The sequence below is a fragment of the Zeugodacus cucurbitae genome, chromosome 5 (assembly GCF_028554725.1).
Source record: "Zeugodacus cucurbitae isolate PBARC_wt_2022May chromosome 5, idZeuCucr1.2, whole genome shotgun sequence".
NCBI lineage: Eukaryota > Metazoa > Arthropoda > Insecta > Diptera > Tephritidae > Zeugodacus > Zeugodacus cucurbitae.
The window spans coordinates 42,491,492-42,515,248 of NC_071670.1; the positions used below are offsets into that span (position 1 = coordinate 42,491,492).

General features: G+C 37.0%; 1 non-coding gene across 1 annotated transcript; it reads left to right on the forward strand.

The window, feature by feature from the left end:
- Positions 1-3,643: 3,643 nt before the first annotated feature.
- Positions 3,644-3,715, forward strand: Trnap-cgg (transfer RNA proline (anticodon CGG)). Its single transcript has one exon. It is a non-coding gene; the product is annotated as a tRNA-Pro (tRNA).
- Positions 3,716-23,757: the final 20,042 nt, after the last annotated feature.

Genomic DNA, 23,757 nt, shown 5'->3' on the forward strand with positions numbered 1-23,757 from the left:
GTTAACTAATGCGATTACGTTGGAATTCGACGCAGTTAGTTGGTGGCAGGTTGCATTACCCGGAATTTTAGCAAAAATAAAAATATTTATTATCCGATAGATGGCGCTTAATTTTGATTTTGATTTTTTTTGATAAAAAATTCAATAGTGGCAACAATAATATAATAATAGCTAGTTGTAATCGATACATTTTTTTCAAATTTTTAAACTTTCGCAATAAAGCTAAAGAGAGTATAATAGTTTTGTTCACATTACGGTTGTTTTTAAGTCCTAAAACTGAACGAGTTGGATATAAGGTTATATATACCAAATTCATCAGGGTAAAGTTCAAATCCGGATGTCTGTCTGTCCGCCCGTCTGTGTAAGCTTTAGTAAAAATTGAGATATCTTTATGCAACTTGTTACACATATTCATTGGAACTATGTGAAGTTTAATTTCGAGGATGTGCGAAATCGGGCGACTGCCACGCCCACAAAATGGCCATAACCGAAAACCTATAAAGAGCTATAACTAAGACATAAATTAAGCAATGAAATTTGGTACAAAGCATCGTTCTAGGTAGAGGCATATTGAGATGTAATTTTTTTGGGAAACTATTTTTTTGAACAACTAAAATTGGTTCAATTCAGTAAGGAAAACCACCAGAAACATTAAATTTCATTATAAAGATGGTACAGAAGAACTGCACTCAAAATGGTATACAAAATGTTAAATGGGCGTGGCTCCACCTACTTTTGGGTCAAAAACCATATCTCAGAAACTATCCGACCAATTCCTGGCTTCCCAATGATATGTTTTGAAAACAGTCCAAATCGGTTCACGATCACGTATACTTCCCATATACACGAACTTTGAAGTCGATCTGATCTGGTCGTTTACTTTATAATATATAAAGTAGGCACTACTGAAGTTATCGGAACAGAGCTTTGCACAAATACTGCATTTATAGTGTGAAATCGCCCTTGGAAAAATCGCCGAAATCGGACCATAAGTATTCAAGGCTACATATATCGAACATGAGGACCTCAGAGGTTCGAATAATTTTTTTTGTACCGAAAATATAAGTAAGTCTCTCAGATATTTTGAAGAAATTCAGAGGGAATATTTTTCTTCTAATAATATGTCTCCGTGTCAAAAGAGAGAGAAATCGGGTCAAAACTATACTTAGCTCCCATGTACCTAATATTAGGGGTTTACAAATTTTAATCGTCTTTATACCATATAGTATATGCCGAAGATGTGATGATGTGGATTAATAAAATTAATTAAATAATATTTTATTAGTGTAGCCACTAATTTAAAATTTTTGATTCAATTTAATTAGTAAAATAATTGATCATTTTATTAAGGACGGAAGAGGGCTGACAATTGAAGAAATATTTTAAAACATATTAAAGTTTATCTTTTTTAAACGAATTCATAAAAAATATTGCAACATTTGAGATATTTTTATGATATTTTGATCCTGCCATAATTGATCATTTTATATGTTTTAACGACCTAAGTAGAGTTAAGAGATCACCGTAATAACGGTAACGCACGGGTCGTATATAATTCGAGTCAATGCCGGTACTGTTGTGAATGTGAATTGCTCTCTCCTCCTCTGCTGCAATCAGCTGGTTACAAAGGCCATTAATTGATCTTAAACCATCACAAATTTAAATTTTTCTTACTAAGACTCCGTTTTATATGTTCTTAAGATGACTGGACTATGTTTTACATAGAGTAGGGTTATTCTATTTATAATATATTTAGTTAAGAGAGGTTGTAAATGAATGAGTTGACAAGCAGTTTTATTGTTCGCAGGCTCTAAGTATAGTGTGTTGGGATTTATTAGGACTTTGTTTGTGTCACTTCATTGGTATTTTGAAGACGATTATGTTAACCTTAAAAAGTTAAATTAATCTATATATATTAAGCTATGTTTTACTCAATTCGAGTTCTTCTTGTATATTTGAATATATTAATACGAATTCTGTACCATCTCCTATCATTCACTTTTGCTTGTGTCGAATAACTTAGCTATAAATTTCTAATATTAAATTTCATTATCATTTATTAGCCAAGAAGAAAATATTTTTTTCAAAAGTATTCAATTACATATAGACATATGTTTGTGTGTATGTGTATAATAACTCATATGTACGATTTGTGTATTGCTGAAAAGCTTTTAAAGCGAATTGCCTAATCAATATATCTTCGAGCCACCTGTTGTATTGAATTAATATTTGCTTATCATGGATTGTCGTAATATGAGCATATGAGCATTTATGTATCTATATACGTGTATATTATGTATTGTGAGTACAGGAAAACTGCAAATTAGTATGCCTGTGCAGAAATTAAGAATAATTGTAGGTAGGAACATTTGTATTTGAATATAATTCATGGGTTTTGGTTTTTGGTTTGGTTTAAACGGTTATATATACATGACATGACATGACATGACATGACATGACATGACATGACATGACATAACATAACATAATATAACATAACATAACATAACATAATATAATATAACATATCATAACATAACATAACATAACATAACATAACATAACATTACATTACATTACATAACATAACATTACATTACGTTACGTTACATAACATAACACAACACAACACAACACAACACAACACAACACAACACAACACAACACAACATAACATAACATAACATAACATAACATAACATAACACAACATAACATAACATTACATTACATAGCGTGATAATTGGAATTAAGTATAATCTGAATATATAACTGAATATTGGCCACATATTTCTCTCTCTTGCTTTTCTCTCCACCCTAATATAGCCGAACCCACCTTAATATAAATTTATTATTTACATATCCAATGTAAGCAAATTCAAATTTTCGTTATATTATAGTGTGTCTTATTGATTGACAGGTGTTACAATTGATTGATACAACATTCGAAAATATGTGATCTCAATGATAAAGACAGTTACATAAATATTTCATGCCAAAATGAAGGCAAATTCATCATCTTGGATAAGCAAATAAATTGAGTAGAAACATATTTGTTTGAAGGAGAGCGTAAGCGAGAATATTTTTTGAGAAAATTACATGTACACAAGCAACATACATACATATGTACTTCGTAGCTAAATTAATATGAACAACTCATAAATTGTTGTTGTAATTTTTATATACGAGTATTTGTATGAATATTATGCTTCGATTGAATTTTTTTCCATATATGGAATATATGTTATATATATAATTTTTAATTGTGTGCTTTTTAATTATTTTTGTTTTCTTTGTCGTATTTTTACTTTATTGTTTTTTCTTCTTAATTTATTTTTCTTATATTTTTCATATTTTTTTATGACAAACACTTCATATGACTGCTGTCTAAAATTCATTCACACTCATTTATTTACTTAGTATGTTTGTTGTTTGTACTCTCTGTTTGCTTGCGCGCAGTTAGTAACAAGCGATTAAAACAACTGATAAGCGCACGGCACATGCTTTTTTGTTGGTGCAATGAACTCGAAACGCTTACGCATTGCGCATTGTTGCTTAGTTCTAAATTCATGTTGTTTTTTTTATTTTTTTGCTGAAGCTGTGCTTCATAGAAACGCACTTTTATATTGCTATACTTATATAATGGCTTGTTGGTCTAGTGGTATGATTCTCGCTTCGGGTGCGAGAGGTCTCGGGTTCAATTCCCGAACAAGCCCATTTGATGATATATTTTTGTGTAATGTGCTTTATTTATGAAAGTGAAAAAAAGACAAAAAAAAAAAAAATACTAATAATAATAAGAAAAGCTAAAAATTGTTCAAAAATAGGGAGAAAATATTTGATATATTACTTAGCTGTAAAAAAATCATTGATAACTTGAAAACATTATACATATGTATTTTGGATTGATTAAGCATATAACAGAAACGTTGATTTTACAACTTATATGTCATATATCAATATAAAACCGCAAAAATTCTCATTAACGATAATGAAACAAAAAAAGCTCGAAAAAGTATCTGAAACATAAATCTAAAAATTATGTATAGATACAAAGAAATGGGATTCAGTATTTGTTAGCCCCCATTATATAAAACTACCTTACAGGGATACGGCATAGAGTTGACTAGGCCTTCATAATGGGTTTTAGGTATTTCTTCCCAAGAATTCTTCACTATTACCCAAAGGTAACAGAGTGCTACTCAAAATATCAACGTAGACAGTCTTCAGTCTTCGGTGGACGATGCACGTACTGTCGTAATACTGAGCCTCCAAAAAGAACGACTTTACTTTCATCTGTCCCCAATATATTTCTTCTCTTTCCAATTTTAATGATACGACTCTAACACACGCACTATTATTATTTTGAACACAACTGTATATTAGATAAAGGGGACATTTTTATCATCCTTTAGTGATTCGTAAACGCCATATTGAACCATAGATACTCCATTTAGACAAACGTACATACATTCGTTTATGTATTGTATATGGTTTAGGAGCCGTTTGGAACCATTTCTGATCAATTTGGAACGGACTTGCCATATGTTGGTATAATTTTTTTGTTAAAATATATTATTTATTTTGATATATTATATTTCCAGTAATCATGTTAGTATTATCTTTTGTAAATAAGCTTCAAAAGGTCGTTAAGTACGAGAGACCTTATTGGGGGGATTCGTAGTGAACAATATCTATAAAATTTAATTCAAACTGCTCGAATCTTTTGTGTGTTATGAAGTTATACACACGAGCATGATTGAATTGCAGCATAAGTGAGACTTTAATATAAATCATTGTATATGATTTTACATTTCGAATTTCGTTCGTTAAAAATATGTTTAGATAGTTCAGTAGTAAGCTATAGTTCCGGGAAAAGTGCTATTCCTTTTCTTTATTAGTACTGTGATCTTCTCAGTCATTGAAATCGTATTCGTAAGTCGTTAATTTGACGTTGACATCGTTATCTTCAATGATAATTGTTATCAGCAGAATAGAGGCTATATGCCATACAGCCGATCATCGCGGAAGATAGATATTTTCTGTGGGATGGTATATTACATCTTGTGGATCAAAGATAGTGTTTTTGTGGGAGTCTGTGATAATATTTGTGTACAAACTGGAGACTATTAAAATGAAAAGAAAAAATCCACATCAATTGACCGTGAACCTCAATAGCTGACCTAGAACAATATATATTGAAGCTAGAGAACATGTAACAAAAGAAGCTTTCCGCGATAGTGGGCCTGTAAATATTGTGGGAAATTTCTCTTCTTTGTTCCACCAAATTCAAATTTCACGTCCTAATTACACAGCCACACAAAAAAATTTTTGACCTAGGGTCTTACTATGTGTGCCTTATGTTTTTGAAACCGTATACGAGGTCCATTTAATCCCATCAGATCAGGGTTCACATAACCCCAGAAAAACAAGATGGCGGACAGCGTTTTCAAAACCTCATCGGATTCGTTATTGAGGGGTTTTCGAGGTCGCTGATTACGAATCGATTTTTCAAAATTTCAAAATGACGGATCCAATATGGCGTACGCTTTTTTCAAAACTTTATCGGAAACTCGTTATTCAGGGGTTATCAGGGTCGCTGATTTCGAATTGGTTTTTTTTTTCCATTCAAAATGGCGGAAGCAATATGGCGAGTTCTTAAAATATGTCCACCATATTGGGTATCATAATTTGAATTTTTAAAAATAAACGTCAAATTCGTCATGACAAATTTCTTTTTGTGTGACTGTGTTATCATGTGTTATCAGCGCTATAAGGTCGTCTATTTATTCTTTGGGGCCAAGGTTTTTTTTGTCAGTAAAAGCTTTCAGATCAACATAACATCAAGATATTTAATGATGATTATTATACTCAACCTCTTTGTTCTTTATGATTTAGTGATTTTTTCTCTTTTGTTTTATATTCATTACCAGATCTTATACATCAAATTAAATTAATTTTAAAATAATTCCCTATAGCTTTAAGTTATTGTTGTTCCCCTAAATAGTATGATAGTATTTCAAAATTCTTCATGAACAATATTTGAACCATAACTATAGTACGTTTTCTTTATGTAAATAATCTTGTGATTTGAATCCAAAAAGAACGTAGAAAATATCTCAGATTTTATTTTTGTTCTGGAGTTATAGGAGGTCTAACTAAGCCTTAAATAAAGTTATGAAAGTAAAATTTGCTACATAGGATTACACTAGCAAGCGTCATATTTGGAAGTAATTTTTAATAAATAGGTTTTTTTGGTATATATCTCCCTAAGATATCCCATCACAATAATAACCACGCCGACCTCCACCAATACAAAGGATTTTTTTTTCCTTGTCATCACTATATCATAGTTTGTGGGGATAAATGGGAGTATTGGTTCACAACCACGCCTACTTTCCTTATAGCTCAATTTTGATGCCTATCCGATTCGTTCATTTAGCAATCTATAAATCAGTGAAGTTACAAATATTTCGTTTCTAGAATCATCTCATCTTAAAATCACCGCAATCGGATTATAACATTTCAAAGCACCACATACCGAACATGAGGACCTCAGTGCTTGGGGCCTATTTTTTTTTACCGAAAATATACTTAAATCTCTCAGATACTCTAAAGAAATTCTAAAAGAGATCTGTTTGTTCTACTAGTGTGCCATTGTGCCAAAATTAGGCAGAATTGGGTTAGTACTACCTATAGCCATATACCTAATATATCGATTTTCAAACTTACGAGGGACTTTATACCGCATATATCGGATAATATGTGAGATATCTTAGCAAAAATAGAATCTTGGTATGATGTGCACATGTGGGTGCTGAAAATGAGTAGAAATGGTCTTGGAAATATCCCAGCCCCATATAATATATATATTAATTCTCGTTATTATAATGGACTTTATGCCGAATATATGGTTCGAATTGTGTGTTATTTTAATAACAATAAATAAATAACTTGCGTGAGTATGAAATGTTCGATTACACCCGAGCTTAGCACTTCCTTACTTGTTGGTTATAGTAACGTTCCTCTAAAACCTCGAAACCTTTTTCATATTCATAAAATATTGATGAGACATGTCTTGTAACGAGTCCGCAACTATCTTTTTTTAACAGTGATTCCTCATAAATAAAATTGATATTAGTTGAAAGACACATTTGGTAAAAGAAAATAAATAATTTCAGAGTTGCCATATTTTTTATTTTTTCTACAATTTTCTAGCACAATATTTATTGCCAAAGACAACTCGTTAACCAACATATTTGTCATCAGTCGGCGAATGTGCTTTGCTATACTCATAGACTGACATGGACCAATATAGTACTCGTATTTGTCGCTCATACGCAACGGTGAACGCCAACAGCAACACGCAGCAAAAAACGCTGAAAACAAGAAATGACAGTTGTAAAAGGGAAATGTTGAATATTGCCAAAATAATTTACACTCACACACACTCATACGTGGGCGATGTTGCTACGGAAATGTAAGCACACACACATATATACACGCATGGCAAAGCCATTCAAAGGCATGAATATCAAAACAACAAGTAAATTGTTGCCAAAAATACGCATGGATTGAGGGTGGTTTGGCGGGGTTCATAACTGGCGCTTTGTATTAAATGAAAAAAATCAACAACAACAACATACACATACTTGCTTGTTGTTGTGTCAACATACCGTTCTGCGTTGAACGTTGCAGAGAATTCTTCATTTTCACTCGAAAATAGATGTTCGCTGGAAAAATGCTTTATTGTTGTTGTACATCCTGGTTTTAACTGTATAAAATGTTGCCTTCGATGTTTTTGTGGTTGTTGTTGTTGGCATTCTGTTTATGCATTTAAAATTGCATTCGACGAAATGCATTTATACCCGCTGCTTAACGAAATTTTCCACACTAATTTGCGAAAGCTTGGGCGCATACGAAAATAGACCCGCGACACACACACATATGAACTTGAAGTGACACACATGCAAATGGCAGTGCACTTTCACATGTGTCTGAAAATAGCGTACAGCAACAACAACAACAACCACACTGTCACTCGTTTAGCATAAATGGCAAGCGACAAAGTGCCTGTCTGACCTCCGACCGAACACCAGCACCACCAACACCGCCAGCACCCCCACCGGCCCACCAGGTGCCTGTTAGCTTGCCACCTGCTGCGTAGCTGCACACAGCTTAAGCGGTGCAATGTCAAATGTGACGTCATTGCCATCGAATGTTGATGACAGCAGCAGCAGCAGCAGCAGCAATGCGAATAGCAAACAACAGTAACAACAGCAACAACAACATGCGTTTATGCTGAGTTAAGGTGCGGCAGCAGTTAAGCCCGGCAATATTTCCTATTTGCCATGCTGAATTAGTGGGAATGCGGCAACAGCAACAACAACAACAAAAACTGTCAATTGTTGTTGTTGTACAGCATATTTTTGTTATTTTCGTTTTTTTGTAATTTTTTTGTTTTTTTTTACTCCATATTCTACCCGCTGCTTGCCACAACACAGCATATTTAGTGCAGCAACATTTGTGCCGAATGACCTGCAGCAAGCAGCGGCGAGTGAGTTATTGTGCAACCAGCGCTTGCAACACCATTTATGCATCGGTAGCTGTTTGTTGTTGTGTGTCATAACAGATGCTGTGTGGATTTTTGTGTTGTTGAAGAGTAATATTTCCCTTTTAAAGAGTACTCTTCGGTTGTAGTAACTCTACAGTGGTAAAAGAAGCAAGTTGTGGAAAGCTACTCTTTGCGTTGTAGTGCGCATGCCACGCTCGTCGGCGCGCTCTTAAGCTGTCTATTTGATAATTTATTATACCGGCGATGTTGCATGCCGCACGTTGTAAGCTATATACAGTGACTACAACTTAGATAAGATAATATATAAATATATATATACATACATATATATATATGTGCGTGCTCAGCGAGTGATTTGTGTTGTTATTCAATTAAATGTAGCAATTTATGTTCCAGAGCCTAGTCCAATACTGAAATATATTGGCTAACTAAAATTTTATGTTCTGTCATGTTATTCATTTTTATCCAGAAGCCTATGGCTCTCCAATATTTGTGATGGAATTGTACCAAAAAAACCTCAGTTGTATTGACACCAATAAACATGCAAACATACATACAAGTAAACTAGCTCGTCCTCTGTTAATATGTATGCTTAGTTGTTTGCCTCTGACACACCTTGCAAATTTCCCGTTATTTTGTGTATGTCAGGGGTAAATATTCGTAAAAATAATTCCGTACAGGAGAAATTTCCCATTAAATATTGTTGCTCCAGAATACCGAATTGATCAGTGAATGCATTTTGGGGAGAAGCGATCAGAGAGTAATGAAGCTTTCGAGCTTTAACCAATAAAATAGCTGAAGCCATAAAAATAGAATTTTACAGGAAATTCTTTTTGATGTTTATATTCTTTATTTTACTATAAAATTTAATAGTTACCAGATTCGAAATATGTTATTGAACTAATGAGTTTCAGTGAGAGGTCAAATTAGGGGCAGTCAATGTTAGGTTAGGGATAACTTAGGTCGAAAGCACAAATATAGCCTATAATATGTGTCAAATCTCATCTAAAAGTCGTTGAAATGGTGTTGTAGGGGTCAGTGATTTCAAGGTAGAGGTCATGCGAGGTCAAGTTAGGAGTCACTAAGTTGACATTGGATTACATATCTGATCGTAGAAAAATATAGCACAAATAATATGTGTTATATATTTTAATATGTGTCAACCCTCTTTTAGAGATGGTCGAAATCGGTCTTTACCTTTCCAAGCCCACGGATATTGAATATGAATGACCAGTGATAAAATATCAGTTAATTTATCAGCTATTTTAAAGAAACTATAAAACGAAAAGTTTTCTGATTATATTGTGACCTATGGAAGAATTCGGCTCAGTAACTCCCATAGTATCCCCATGCCTAATAAAATGATTTTCGTTACTTGAGTTGGCTTTATACCATGTATCGGTATACTATACAGTAAAAGCTCCTTATTCGCGCTTCCTTTATTCGCGTTTTCACTATTCGCGACCAAACATTTTTTTATTCGCGGATCTAATAAGCACATACATAATAATAAAATTATTCCAATAGGTATCCAACCCAATACTCTTGTCAAATGGACTAATAAAAAAGTAAAATAGATCTTATTACAAGAAAATGTTAAATATTCCACTATTTTCGCAAAATTTTTGAACTTTTGGTAATATTTCCATATATGTAGAGGGGGCTCACATGGAACTGAACACAACCTGTTAGCTCAGGTGGTGGAGTACGGTGTGCACGTCTGGATCGGTTGAGATGTCGCAAAGGAAGCGTTAAGAAGAAGTAAAAAGGCAAGAGCGCAACTTCAAATATTCGAATTAAGACTTCGAAAAAGCTTCGAAGTAGTGATCGCTCTTCCGACACAGACGTGGCAGTGAAATTAGGCGGGGGCGGCGTCAACATTCCGCCCGCCTTGCAGTATTACTGCAAATGCAGTTTACAATTAATTATTAAATGTAGTTTACAATTAATTAATTATTACTTAAAACTAACATGCGACTGGCTCCTATACTTCCTCTGGCAAGCGATGCATTTCTTGCAGATGGGGTGGCCGACAAGACGAATCGAGTCTGGTTCGGTCCGGGAAATGCCGCTGAGACAAATGGAGCCTTAGACGGTCATTACCATGCCACCAAACTGCGTAGAAATTACCACATTCCGAGGTCGGTGAGACGACTCGAGTCTGACTCGATCCTGGGTAAATGGTAAATGTCAGAGGCGTAGGCAGCCAGTGCATTTTATTGGGCCGTATTATACGACGCCGGATATTACATATCCCAGCGTCGTATTTTGGGCGACGAGTTGTCCCACTGTCGCTGGTTGTAACCCTGGTAGTATGAGCCGGGAGTAGATGTCCGCTCCCAAAATTACCTCGACTGGCGCTGACTTGTAGAAGTCGTTGTCTGCGAGTCTTAGGTTCTGGAAGTGTTGAAGAGTGTGGTCTTCCAGAGACCTTACTGGCGTCGGTGGTAGTTGATGACGTTGTATTTTTGCTGTTACGGAGATTTCTGACTGTCCACCATGGTTGTCTCGAAACATGAAATCGCACACTCGGCTGTCTCCACGGGCTTGTGTGCGGAGTCGCAGTCGTGTAATAGTGGAGGCGAGAATGACAGTGGATGGACTGACCGGGTTAATCATGGCTCGCACAGTGATAAACCTGGTTGCAGTGCGTATCTTGATTAAGGCGGTCGGTGAAAGCGCTATTTTTTGCTGCCAAGGTAGTGTCGCGTGCCTATCCTTGATGATACGGCGTGCGTCTGCTTGACGTCGAGCACCTTGTCCTCGCCTTCTCTTCGGACGGGGTGGCCGGCGGGACGCATTGCGTTCCGCGGGGTCCGGGTAATGTCGCTGAGACGAATCGAGTCTCAGTCGATCGTTACCATGCCGCCAATCCGAATAGAAGTTACCAGCACGCCGAAGTCGGCGAGACGAATCGAGTCTGGCTCGATCCTGGGCGTGTGGTATGCGGGAGAGGCATCGTTGGTCAGAGCTTTCCCTTGGTTGCATGACTGATGCCGTCGGTTGACATGGTTGAATAGGTATCGAATCCGTCGTAGCGATGGTTTCCTCTTCCATTTCCGCTGCCTCGACTTGTTGTGCCCATGTTAACTCTACGACATCCTCGTCTAGTTCTTCGACATCTGAACTAATGCCATGGAGCATTGTATGGTGAGGGCTGCCGCAACGTTTACAGCGTATTACGCTGTCGCACTCATCCTTTGAGTGGTTCGAGGCAAGGCAGTTGCTGCAATAGCGGTGTATTAAGGTTGTCCTCAGCCTATTTTCTGGGGACATCTGGCGAAATTTTGGGCACCAGCGTAGAAGATGATTATCTATGCATAACGGGCAATTGATGGTCGTCATTTTTGATAATTTCTTGAATGAAAAGAAAATTATTAAGGTGTGAATGTATAGAAAAAGTTAACATTGATTGGGTAAAATGACATTTTTTGTGATAGGCTTACAAATTAAGCCGCGTTGTGTTTTGATGTCCACAACTCGAACTCGTTGGTCCATCCCTGGATATATTTTGGTGATCCTGCCCAATCTCCATTCATTTGGAGGTAAATTTTTATCACGAACTACCACTAGGTCGTTTACTTGGACGTTCTGTTGGGAATGTTTCCATTTCTTTTGTTTCTGTTTCAGTGTAATATGACGAGATGCTCCAAAAGTAGTTTCTGCTGGAATAACTTTGAATGGGAGTGAAACAATGTAACGCGCTTCGCTGTTTCTAATGGTTGTTTTTGAATATAACCTGTCACAATATTGTCCTTCTACAGTGAAAAATGGTTTTTTAGGTATTTCTTCTAGTTCCTGGAATTTGGAAAGCTGATTATCTAAAGATACCTCGTTGAAATATGTGACGTAAGTCGGTTTATTCTTTGTTTCTTCGGAGGGAACAGAACCTGTTAAAATCCAGCCGAACACTGTACGTTGGGCAATGAGGGAACCGAAGATCTTTGATTTTACCCCGTTTAATATGATTTTCGGGTAGATATCCCCTCCGATCAACAAGTCAACATTTTGACTCGTATGGAAATTATTATTCGCTAAGGGGATATTGGGTAACCTTTTAACAATTGAAGGGTTGATGGATCTGGATGGAAGCAGTCCAGTCAGTTTTGGTAGTACCAACGCTTCCGCTTCTAGTTTTAAACCTTTGTTACGGGGCGAGCCAATGGTGATTGAGCATACCGTTTGAACTCGTCCCGACACGGTATTATTCAATCCCGAAACTCGTGCGCTGACCTTCCTGCTTGTCAGATTTAAGCGTTTCTGCAGACTGTCGGTAATGAAGGTTCCTTCAGATCCCGAATCGATCAGGGCTCTGACAGTGAAGGTGTTGTCGTTGTGACATATAGTCACCATAGCTGTACCTAAGAGCATGCTTTGACTGGTCGGCACATTTGATACATTGGCCTTAATGGAGGCCATATGAGATTTAGTGGAAATCTCAGTAGGGTCTGTGCTGGAGGGTGACTGAGCTATTTCTTCACTCTGATCCCGGTGAATCATAGTGTGATGTCTCTGTTTGCATTTAGCACAGTTGAACATGCTTTTACAATCTTTGACTTCATGTGTGTCCGATAAACAGTTTAAGCAGACGTGAAGTTTTCTGACCGCATTTAACCTTGCGTTAGACTGCATATCTATAAATCTTTGACAAGTTTTTAAAATGTGCGATTGAGATGAGCAAAGTTTACATTTAAGACTGTTTGTCTTGACGTGATGGGAATTTATGGGTTTGGACCCTGTCCTTGATTGCAAGGTTAGTGTCCGACCTTCACCATCAGCCGACTTAACTTTGGGTTGAGTACTCGACTCGCCTTTGAGGTTTGATACTCTCTCTAGCGTTTTAACCCGTTTGGTTAGAAATTTGTCCAACTCAACCCATTTTGGGATCTCTGAATCCGAATCCAGAGATTGTTCCCAAAGCGACAGTGTATAGTCAGGCAATCGGATAGAACACAAATACGTAAATAAGGCATCCCAGCTATCTATATTGATGCCATGTATTTGTAAAGCTGAAATGCAGCTATTTATCTCCCGCTGTAAATTTCTGAGTTCGGCCTCAGATTCAGTTGAAATGTGCGGAAGCTTGAATAATAAATTTAATTGTGTATTGACAAGAACTCGCTTGTTTTCATATCTACACAACAAATTATTCCAAGCCAATGCGAATCCATCATTCGTCAGAGGCGCTTTCGAAACGATAGCTTTCGCCTCACCTCGGGTTTTTTGATTCAGGTGGAATAACTTTTCGACTGGGGATAACCTCGAGTTGTTCCCATAAATTGCGGCAAATAGATCCCTAAATGAGGGCCATTGCAACACATCGCCATGAAATATTTCTGTATCACATGGCGGTAAGTTGAGGGAATACCTCACGGGTTCTGCCATTTGTTGCAACCGTTCAGGTTGAATTATTGTAGAATTTGAACTTGGGCTTTGGTTGAACCCCGTGAGGTTGTGAATGTGTTCGCCCATCAAGGCCGCACAACACACATATGCGTGGTAACTGTTGGTATATTTAAGTTTTATGTCCTCAACTGTTTTTGTATCGGAAGCATCCACCTTTGGCAAACACAACTTGTATTCCGACTTTACCTCTGCCCACAGAGATTTCAGTTCGGCTTGTTGTACTTCAAGAGAGTAGGCACTTTGGTTGTTTGCAGTTGGAGCAAAAGACTCCTCAAACTCCAGTATAGCGTCTGCAGCTCTGATAAAGGCCTTGATGGATTCCATTGTATTTGACAATTTAACCGAAACTGCAAATATGTTGCGCAAAATCGTTTCTAAAACTTTAAAATTTGAAAAAAATAGCAAATATGTTGCAATAAGTTTAAGAGTTACAGCACCAATCACGGAAAACTGCAAACTGAATTAACGCGTTGTTTAGTTGTGAAGCGTACAAATCTTTCGAAATAAAAAATTATAAATTTAATAAAAGCCAAGTTCAAGTTTCGTGAAAATTTATTTTTCAAAGTGCTTGCTGGGTAATCGTACCAATGCACTTGCACGTCTAGTCTTCGAATAGATACACGAACAAAAATTGATATGTGCTAAGTCGTTGATATCAATGAGTTTCGCTCAAATTTGTTTGGAAAGTGCTTGCTGGGTAATCGTCCCAATACACTTGCACGCCTAGTGTTCGTATAAATACACAAACAAAGATTGATGTGTGTTTAGTCACTCTTTATTTAAAGCCAATTACAAGTAAAATTCACAAGTACTTATTTTAATTCTATCACTTGCACTTTGGCTTATGGGGTTATCTCCGCACTAATGCAATGTCCCTTTTGTTGCTGTCCTTTGGCTCTGCCTGCCTCTGCTGCTTTGCCTTTGATTGCGTCGCTCACTTCAATGCTGTTTGGGCTATGTGCTTTTTGTTCTTTTCACTTATCACTCGCGTAACTGCAGCTGCGGTATTGCTGCTTGCCTATATTGCTATTCGAACAATATGAAAAGGCAGATTTGAGCGACTAGACTCAAATTAACTACACAAAAGGACCGAGAGAGATTTGTAACGAGAGCGTTACTGCAGCTACTGTATTGCTGCTTGCCTTTATTGCTATTCGAGCAATATATGGAAAGGCAGAGTTGAGCGACTAGACTCAAATTAGCAAGACGAAAACCGAGAGAGATTTGTTGACGCTCCAGACGTTGTTTGTGCGTCCAAGAAAATTAAATTTCGAATAACAGATATTGTTAGAATATATAAAGTGACTTAAATGACGAGTGCAAGGCGAGGTGTATTTATTGTTGTACTTAAACGAAGTACAATACAACCTGCAGTGTGCGAGTTTTTGTTGGTAGAGCGCCAAAAATAAGTTTCGGTCTCTACTTCACACCGCACAATTAGTTTTGTACATACATAAATTATATACAAATTTACTAATTTATTGCCTTATAGCTTGCAGAGCACAAGTCCAAAATATGTTTGGCTGTAACCTTGCGTGTTACTAATTCAGGCGAATCAATGCACTTTTCACTTTAAAAAATTCAACTTGTTACCTGTTATCCGGCTCGAAGGACCAATGTTAGCTCAGGTGGTGGAGTACGGTGTGCACGTCTGGATCGGTTGAGATGTCGCAAAGGAAGCGTTAAGAAGAAGTAAAAAGGCAAGAGCGCAACTTCAAATATTCGAATTAAGACTTCGAAAAAGCTTCGAAGTAGTGATCGCTCTTCCGACACAGACGTGGCAGTGAAATTAGGCGGGGGCGGCGTCAACACAACCTATTGAAGAAGTGGCTTCAACAAGCACTGGAAACGTGACATTCAATTTGAAAAATCTTAGTGAAGGTTTAAGAATGGCAAATGAGCTCTGCGATTTCTTTATGAACATTGATCCGTCTATGGAACAAAGTCTAATTTTTAAGAGACAAATTGCTAATGCGACTGCTGTGTATCAGTCTGAATTGAAGGAGCTTTTGAAAACTGCTAAGCAAGGAAATATTACAAAATTCTTCAAACCATTGCCTAAGCCTTAAGATAATTAGTTAAAATGTTCAAAAACTTCAATTAAATCATTTTTTTATATACCTATTTGTTTTTTTTTGTCACCTTGGAACATATCCCCTATAATCCCATACAAATTACCATCCCGTATTCACGGTTTCTGTATTCGCGGCATATTTATGGAACATATACCCAGCGAATAAAGAGCAATATGCTTATCGGTCAATATATATACTTATAAGATATCTTAACAAAATTAAGTAAACGACTTCCCTTCAATATACTGCTGTAATTTATTTAGTGCCGGTCCATGAATTACCTCAGGTCTCAGATAATACAAGTAATGGTTTGTCCAATTTTAATTTTATAACGGTCAGTCTGCGAGTTATTTCAACACAGTTTCGTGAAAGTATGTTCTTTAAATAAGTTTTACATGAAATTAATCTAGAACCCTTTATCTCAAATATACTCTATATAATGATTTTCGACTTTATAGTTGACTTTGTATGCTATATCTTGACCAATATGTTAAGAGACTTTATTGACATGAAGGAAATATGTTATTTTATAAATAGTTTGGCTTTGTACCAGGCATTGACTACCTATAATCGCTTAAAGCGGTTCCTACGTAATATGTATATATATATATGGACTGCCTTAACCCCCATGGGCCTAACGACCCATATCCTCAATATAATTACTTCCGTTCAATCGACACATAGCTCTAATACATATAGATCTTACTCATCAAAATTTAAGTTCTAAAAATAAATTATAAAATGTACCACAACTTGTGCAAGAGTAAGAGTCTTCTACCAAGCTGAAACCCCTTCAATTGCACGCACATTACTCAAAGCAACTAACTGATGCATCAACAAAACAAAGATAGTCAAAAGAAATAGCCAACAACAACAATCGTCTACAAAGACTACACAGCAGCGACTTGAGATTAATTTACGAAATTGCTTATACCCAAATGCAGTCGCATTTTACACTACAAATTTAATTCGAAGACAGCAAAATGCACATACAACGACATGTGAGCTCAACTAGAGGGGAGCGTGGCAAGTGAGTTATGAACTAAGATAGGATAGAAGAAGGAAGAGAGTGTAGGAAATGAAGAAAGCTGCTGGCAAAGAGAACTAAATAAGACGGAAAGTATCAGCGACTAGTATGTGTTATATCTGTCTAACTAGGGGTGGTGAGCTGTCAAGTGGAAGCTACGAATTTCCATAAACAAACAGCAGAGTTTAGTTTACTGCACAAACAACATTGCTGCACACGAATTTGAGTGGACTTAGAAAGAAGTAGGTGATTTTTAGACTTTTTTCTCATCAGTGATTTAATGTGTGCAGGTTGCAAGAGTTGTTTGTAAGGTTAAACGTTTTGCTTTTTTTGTTGTTCCTTTCTTTACATATTTGATAGGTTTGACAATTTCTGTATGCCTATATATTCAACCCAAGAAACCCAAACTTTTAAATCTGATATTAATTTTCTCAACCCACATCTGTCTATTCTCAACACATTCTCAATAGTTTCTCAACATTCATTGAAACTGTTATTGAAACGAATTAAAGTTCTTACATATACGTTTTGTGAGAATGAAAGCACTTGAAAATATCAGATATTTAACTCTACCCAGGTTATAGAGTGTAAGAATTATAATGCTTGGGAATAATAAAGTTATCAATTTGAGCATTATACTTTTTTTAAAGGCTTGTGATAAGGTGAAAGCATTGTGTTTTGATTGGTGTTGATAAAAGTTATTGTAACAACTATTTAAACTATGAGCTTCTGGTTTAAAAAAAAGTGTTGAGAAAATTCGTAGAAGTTTGAAAAATCTCAACAGGTGGAGAAAATGTCGAGAATGATGTTGACTAACACTTTTCGAGATATTATGTTTAAGGAGGAGTGAGAATGTCTTTAGTATAAGTTATGAGTATTGTAAAGGCTTGAGAAATTGTTGAGAAGGTGTTCAGAAAGGCTTGAGAAATCCCAATTTTCCCAAGTTTTGTAAAAATTTGGTTAGAAAATATGACGTGCTTGCTGGTTACAAATCCGCATACAAAAACTACATCATGTGAAAAAAAACCTCATAAAAAGAACCTCATGTGCTCACCAGCATTTTTCGTGAAGTGTCATCATGCAGTGCTGCTGTTTTCTAAGATGATTTCCTCTACTCGACGCATTGTTGTTACGTGTGCTTCAACGAAACACCTTCTGCTGCGCTTAGAGGCTTTGTACGCTAGCCATCTGTGGCACACCATTGTTTTTTGTTGCCAACAACAACTGCTACCACTACTACACCTAACGCTGGTGTAGCTGTTGTCTTGATAGTACAAACAACAACACTACTATACTATTAAGCGTCAGCTTTACTAGATCTCAACTTGTTTGATTGTTGGTGGCTGATGGCTGATGGCCACCTGACGCCAACACTTGACCTGCTTTGCCTGTTGTTTTATACACACACACTTTTTATTAATGTTGTTGTTGTTTTTGCTATTGTTGTTGTACCGCTAACATTTATTATGACTATTGTCGTTGTTGTTGTTTTTGGTTTTCCTTTTTCTTGCTGCTTCACTTAAAATTGCTTTGGTTTAGATTTCGTTGCAAACAAAACAAAGCACTGAAGTGCCAAGAGGCAGTCAAGTCAGCCAAGCGGCGCGCTGTTATCCTCAAAGGTGTGAAGGAATGGGAAAGAATGCGAAAGTAAAGAAATGTTAACAGATATCAAGCGACAGCAAGCACCTCTTAAGCGACAGTGGAAATGTGTATGTAGTGGGTTGCGGCTGTGTGGTACTTAGTTACCAAGATTTGGCTGCTGCTTGCAGCTTAACGCCTTGTTGTAGACTACATCCGTCGCGGCTTATGGACCACACCTGCTTGCCACGCGCTTAGCGACGTCCATCTGCTGAAATTCGTGAAATTCGCATGTCATTTTCTCATTTCTATAATGGAAATGTTGCGACCCCAACGCGTCTTTTATGCAACCGCTTGCCGCTCTTTGCTCCTCAGATTTGTATACGAAACGCTTGGGTTGAGCAGAAGCTTTCTTTTCTAGTTGTATATTGTGTTTCTTATTTCTTATTGTTTTATTTTTTTGTTATTTCTTGTTTGCGATGTGTTGTTGCTGCCGTCCGAAGCAACTCGAGTGTCGGTTTTGTTTTTCAAACGGTCGCTGCGATAATTCTATTGCTCTATGGAGGTTACTATGTGACAATAAGTAGCTTTGGCTTGGTAACCTTGTATTTCGTCCACTGAATTCTGATAGAAAGAACCTTCTGGTGTTTCGAATCTGGCTGACAGGCGGAGAATTAAGCATTTGTTCGAAATTATACCGTACATCCATAATTGGGTATCAAAACCGATCGTTGAATTGAGGTATTATGTATTCTCCGTCATAGTAGCAATAATGTGGTATTCTTCATTAAATAACAATTTAATTGGTGTCTTCTTACGGTTAACAATATATTAAATATTAGAGAAGAACCCTTTATCTTTCCAATAGTAACCTGTATCTATGCGATCGGGCCCCGATCCAATCACGGTCTCCTTGATTCCGTTCCGGTAATTCTGTTGCCAAAGTTGTCACCAATCTCTGGAAGACCAATTGTCGTAGATATCATTAAAGTAATGTAAATGATCGAGTCTCTAGATCGATGGAATCGACCGATTGCCCAATATCTAAATATTGTTCTCAAAAGACATTTTGAACCATTTAAATAAGTCTGATAACAAAAAGAAGTTGGAGTGCTTTCGTCCATTCGGACAACATGACCTCGCCAGAGAAGTCACTATCTTTTTATTCGCGGAACTATGTCAATATCGTCGTATAACTCGTACAGCTCATCGCCTATAAATCTTCCGCAAAACCTTTCTCTCGAAAACTCATAATGGCTCCGGCACATCGAATGTCGACATCGTCCAATCTTTTGGAGAGGGTAGTTACTGATTAGGACTAGTAGTTCACTAACAGCAACATCAAGCGAAATCGGTGGTCCAGTAACGGTGATCCGGTGGGAACATCTAGCATGAGCTGCTCCTTTGTGATCAAACTCTTACTTCGGACCTGTACTGTCAACAAATGGACCGTCTGAAGGACGCTCAGAAGCGGCCAGGTTTGGGGAAAAGACGATGAATTGTGTTCCACCAGTACAACGTTAGGCCACACACATCGCTAGAAAATCCGGAAACTTGGTTGGAAGGTCCTTATGCAGTCATCTTATAGTCCCGACCTGGTACCTGGTTACCTGTCCCTGCCTATGTAGAAAGTTTTTGCTGCTGAAAAATACGCCTTAAGAAAATGTGCCAATGAATGTGCCAATGAATGTTCTAGATTAGAACTAGATCTAGCCATGTAATGAATAAGAAATTTTGTAGATTTGCATATGTATATCCACCCAAAGCAAAGATTGAATGAAGAATTATAAAAGACTTCAACTCATAATATTATTCCACACATCTTCAAGCAACATTGAAGTATAACCAAAATATGAATAACAAACAAGAACAAAACTCGACAATAATATTTACAAGCAAACCATATCCTTAAATAAATACCAACATTTCTCATACAAAGCAATAAAGTACGTAACACAAGCCGACAACCGAAAGGGCGCGCAGCGCTGCCGAACAACACAGAAGTGGTGACCTTTAAGCAGGCCGAAATTATGCGTTGGCATCTCAACACAAATACAACAACTCTGCTGGCTAACAAAGCGTATAATGACAAATGCCCTAAGCAGCAGCCTGGGTAAGGAAGGATTGAAGCGGGTGTCACGTTGTAGCCCCTACTCAGGATATTCTATGCGCTAAGTAAGTGCCAACAATGAAGGGCGACATCAAACGACATGCGACTGTGTTGCATGGATGTATGTTTGTATGTTTAGTCTACTGCGAGTTAGTTTAGTGAATAATGTGACAAAACCGAGATTTGTGTAAATTAGTGTAAATATTCGTTTTCGCACGAGCACTCGTCAAAGCACTCATCAAAGCGCTCGCACTCGCTCTTGTAGTTGTTTGCGTAATCCCCTCGGTATGTGGTGGGGGGAAAAGGGTGTGTGTCGCTTTAGCTTGTCGTGCTCAATCTTCTGTGGGCAAGTTTTGTATAAAATATGTTAATCATATGACTGCTTGAAGTGTTCGTTTAGGCCCCTTTGAAAATCGTCATTCTTAAATGGTTCTCACATTATGCAAAACTGAATTGCAAATGAAATACTTACTTCTATATTTGTAGATTTTTGCGCATGAATAATGCGTTTAATGAATTATGCCAGTGTGGGTTTGTCATTGAATTTGGTTGGTACAATTATTTTTTAATATATAATTTGTGAAAATAGCGTATTTTTGATAATATGAAGAAAATTTAGAGAAATTTAAGGATTTAGCAATATTTTCGGGTAGTCCTTTCTTTTCAACTTTTACTCGCCATAACCGTGAAAATTTAAATGAAATAAATAAACTGAGAAAACGGAAGGGAGACATTTTCAATGTCCTTAATTATGTCTTAATTAATTCATTTCTTGAATGGTATCAATATTCTTGGCTTTAATGAAACCAAACCCTATGGAAGGTGTTTAAATTTACGTCTTGCTTTGAATCCTTCAAAGGTTCAGAAAAAGCTATCCAAATCGATTTTTCCAATAATTGAAGTCAGTCAATGTCCGCCAGTATTCAAAGTCTCATAACTGCTGCTTATATTTATCAGTTGTTCAAAGGATCTAATCATTTACTGAATTTAGTTTGTAAAATTCTGAAACTTCCCAGTCCAACGAGTTTGACTTCTCAGTAATTAAGAAATGTACTAAGAGAGTCTCCTCCTATTTTCATGCTTGTACGTCAACGATACCCTAGATCAGCAAATTGATACTCATTTGGACTAATTATGAGATAAGGTTAGATTTTTAGAGGAAGGCGAATAGGAATCATCCAAGCACTTCGTCCTTTAATGTCCGGCATTCGCCAGACTAAGGTTAAAACACCTCGGTAGGAAAACCTTCGGCGAACCCAGCGAAGTGACTGGGATGGACATTAGCCGACTTAAGAACTTTATAACAGAGTCCAAGTGCTTTGTCGAATCGAAAGGGTCTTGGCCGTCAGCAGTATTTGGGTGACACCCAAAGGACAATCGATGCTGTCTGATTGGGATTATCTGTAGTTGCAGAGATCTACCCCTTGATCTAACTTTACCTAGATTTTTGAGATCCCTTGCCCGGAAAGAGCTATGATGACAAAATAATCTCTCCTCAAGCATACGATAGCTGAAGGAAGTGTGAAGTTTTTGAAATTTATTATCTGAAGAGAGCTGGAGAAAGGTCACAACGTTCTACTCAAGCAAACAATGGTTAACGGAACCTGTTAGTTAAGTCCATCTGTCGATTAGGAAGTTGACGCAAGGGAACTCGCGGAAAGTGCAAACTCTGGGAAGAAAGATTTTATTATGATAGTGGTAACATTATGTATTGCGGTATCATCTAGTTCACGGCCGATTAATGGTCCCAATTTTGGATTGCAATCGCTTATCAACGGCTACTTAATACTGTTGAAAGTCCGTAAGGTCTAAGGCAGCTAACATTGAAAAAAGCACATCCGGACCCTTGGTTTAATTCAGTTGTCCAAACGATTTTGAAATGTGTAACCCTTTTAAGTCGGCGCCAATGAAGCCACTAGCTTTTGGATGAATGATCATTCGAGGATCTTATATTCTATTTCTTTCACTTTGTGTTTGACCGATCAATATACATTTTATGGAAACGCGACACCTTGGTCAGATTTGGCCAAAAATCCTTCCTATCGCTGCAAGGTTGAATGAAATATGAAAGGATATGATTCTTAAGGAAACTCAAAGCAACTATTTTCGAATCTTTCGAAGAATTTTCGAAAATTATAAAGGATTATGTTGCCGGTGTAAACCTTACATTGAGATCTGCATATTTCCCAAATTACCCGCCTATAGGAAGGGAAGGAGCCAGTCTGCCGAACTCTTACAAAGTCTCCTCAAGCTCCACAAAACTCAAATACGCAAAGTCAATAAAATATTTTACTTCGCCGAACATAAATTCAAGTTATTGACTACGTGTCTCTTTGTAAGTTCTTCTGTTCAATCAAATTGCGGATTATTGTGAAATTCGTGTCTATCAGACGCTGTCATGAATACCCCACTCAGCGGCTGTAGCATACGTTACAAGGCATAAACATTTTGACTTCTTTTATCCACGGCATCTTAACTTGCAATACAGAGCAATAACAGCAGCAGCAGAAGAAGCAGCAGCAGCAGAAAAAAGGCGCTCAATTGAAAATCTAATCAACATCAATGCAAAATTATTGAATTTAATGATGCGTGTGCTGTGCTTGCAATGTAAATATTTTCGCACAAATATTAAACAAATAAATGCCGAAAAGCTGTACAAAAACAAAAAGTGAGCAAACACAGCGTCATTGCCTAGAAGCGACGAGCGGGTGGTGAAGAAAACAACAACGTTCAACAAAGAGCTGCAAATAAATTGGTTGCTTGGGATAGGTAAGCGCATGAGAGTGTGTGGGAAAGCTGTTTTTCCTCAGTGTCGCTCAAATAAATATTTGAAATGAAATATTAAAAAAAAAACAAAAAGAAACTTCAAAAACCTACCTCTCTAATAAACACCTTCCGCGAGGTGTACGAATATACATGGTTATATGTGTGCGTGTGCGTGAGCGTTAATGCGCGATGTGTAAAATGAAGCAATAAAAAATATGCGC